Source organism: Phoenix dactylifera, chromosome 5 (genome assembly GCF_051530095.1).
Source record: "Phoenix dactylifera cultivar Ajwa chromosome 5, Ajwa_hap1_PhDact_Kaust_v1.1, whole genome shotgun sequence".
NCBI classification, from domain to species: domain Eukaryota; kingdom Viridiplantae; phylum Streptophyta; class Magnoliopsida; order Arecales; family Arecaceae; genus Phoenix; species Phoenix dactylifera.
The window spans coordinates 23475203-23477652 of NC_143194.1; the positions used below are offsets into that span (position 1 = coordinate 23475203).

The 2450-nt window shown below is 38.5% G+C and overlaps 1 long non-coding RNA gene across 1 annotated transcript; it reads left to right on the forward strand.

Moving 5' to 3' along the window:
• The first annotated feature begins 229 nt into the window (after positions 1-229).
• Positions 230-1872, forward strand: LOC103718287 (uncharacterized). Its single transcript, XR_605800.5, has 2 exons — positions 230-601; positions 744-1872. It is a non-coding gene; the product is annotated as an uncharacterized LOC103718287 (long non-coding RNA).
• Positions 1873-2450: the final 578 nt, after the last annotated feature.

Consider the following 2450-nt stretch of genomic DNA (forward strand, 5'->3'; position numbering starts at 1 on the left):
GTGTAGATGTGTGACAATGTCAAAGGCATTCTTTACCCGAACTAGAAAGACTTAGGATCCCCAAATATACGAAAAAGTTAAATATATGGAAATACTCAAATGTACTCAAATATTCAAAAGAAAATACTTAAATATGAAAAAAAAAAAACAAAAGGAGAAAAAGGAATTAACAAATAATAATAAACTTATAACCTCAAAAACAATGAAAATAAACTTGTTATTTTGACAGTATAAATATCCCCTTCCCCTGCGTTCGAGCGCAGCGTTCTGGCTCTTGGCCAGGTGAGAGCCAGAGAAAGGGTGAGGGGGAGGGAGGAAAGGCGGAGGCGAAGGGGGCGAGGGCGACGATCAGCGAGGAGGAGCTGAGGGAAGGCAATGTTGATCCTGGATTACGTTCAGGTGGCCATGGCGATGATCGTCGGGACCAAGAATTGGAAACGCCGCCTTGACGTTGTCGTTATCGATGGCCTCTTCCTCGGCATGTCGTCACACAGGCGAGCAGGAGGCGCCAGAGGCGCCGTGTTTTGAACTCCCGAAACAGTGGTCGCCGTGACCAGCCCTCAAGGTCCAGCTTCAGCGGCTTGGGACCGAGAAACAGCAGGTCAAGAAACACTTCCCATCTCTCTGCCTCTTTTTTCTAAAGATATTCTGGATGCTTCTATAAATACGGGTTGCAAGCGGAACCATGCATTCAGAATTCGTTAATTCAATTTATTTATGGGGATGATTTTATTGCTCTCCAGATGTTTGATAGAATGCCTCAGCGGGATGTTGTCTCCAAATTCAGTCATTGTTGGTTTTTTGAATTTTGGGATCCATAGAAGAGGCAGAGCAGATGTTCGATGAAATGCCGGATAGAAATGTGTTGTCTTGGAATTGTTTTGGAGATTGCACGGGGGATTGTTTGATCAGGGCCTTGAAAGAATTTTATCATGTGCAACACCATGATTGGCCGGTATTGTACTTGTGGTTCAATGGAGAAAGCTTGCTTATTATTTGCATCGGTGAGATGCTCACGAGGAAGATCGAACCCTACACATTTGTTTCATGTCCTTGCAACAAGGTGAATGGATCGGCAGCCCAATCCATTTGGGGGCCTATGATAAACTCACTGAGGGAGACTTTTTTTTAAATAATAATGATAATAATAATAAATTTTTAATAAGTGTAAAATACTTTAAAATTTTATTTAAAATAATCCGTCTAGTTTTTTGATATGCAAAATTGCTAATCAAACTTTTGTACTCAAGGTTCATTAAAATACTATTTTCAATCGATAATATAGCTAATCCATTTAATCTTTCTTGTGACATAGTTGACCGCAAATAAGATTTTATCAACTTTAATTTTGAAAAACTTCTTTCAGCAGAAGCAACTGTTACAGGTATTGCTAACAATATCCTGTAAGCAATGCATGCATTTGGAAAAGAATCTGTTTTTTTAATAAAACTTAAAGTATCAATAGGGGTACTAGTTTCTATTTGTAAATTTTTTTTTAAAACGTTTAATTCCATAGATCAAGATCATCAATATCAGAATATTCACCATGCTTTAAAAAGTTTTTAAGATTAAGACAACATTTTTTCAAATTTTCTTCATTCAAAGATTTTAACTTTCTAAAATTAAACAAAAAACCAAAAACATTTTCGGTGAATTGTTCAAACTTATTTTGAATTGAAAAAATAGCTTGATCTACTATATATAAAAAGTAATCAATTCTAAAAGATTCTTCAGCTGATCTTGTTGTCTCATCATCAGTATTTTTATTAAATTATTTTTTTTCTACGGATCACACGTTTTTCACGAAATGTAGGTTCTATTTTCATTTCATTTGAAATTTTTTTAGATGAATTTAAAGCATTCATGAATCCATTTTTCCTATAATTTTTCAAATAAGAAAAAAAAATATAATTAATCTGTAGCAACATCAATATTCATGTCTTCATATTGTAAGTTCTTACTAATTGAGTTAACAGCAAACAATATATCGTACCAAATATTCAAATTTAAAAAACAGAAAGAAATAACATATGGTTTACTGGTTTAGGCTGATATAATCAACTACAAGTGGCCCTACAGCAGAACCGATTTTCATAGGTATTTCATCAAATATCTTTCTTGTCCAGTGTCCATCGAGAGAGACAGACTTACAACTCAAGTGCAGCGGACTGACGACCTGACGTGAAGAAGATAGGGTCACAGACGTGAGTCAGGAGACGGCCGGACAGGAGCTGGGAGGGAGGCGAGGAGGTCGCGGGATGCCGGGGAGGTGGAGGAGATGACCTTGCCGGCTCTATGGCGCGGCGAAGAGAATTTTAAACTTTAAAGGCTTAAGCTGGTGAAGCCGAAGTTGCAAACTTGCAGGCAGTCGGGAGGGAGGCGAGGAGGTCGCAGCCTCGCAGGATGCCGGGGAGGCGGAGGAGACAACCTCGCCGGCTCGCTCGCGTGGC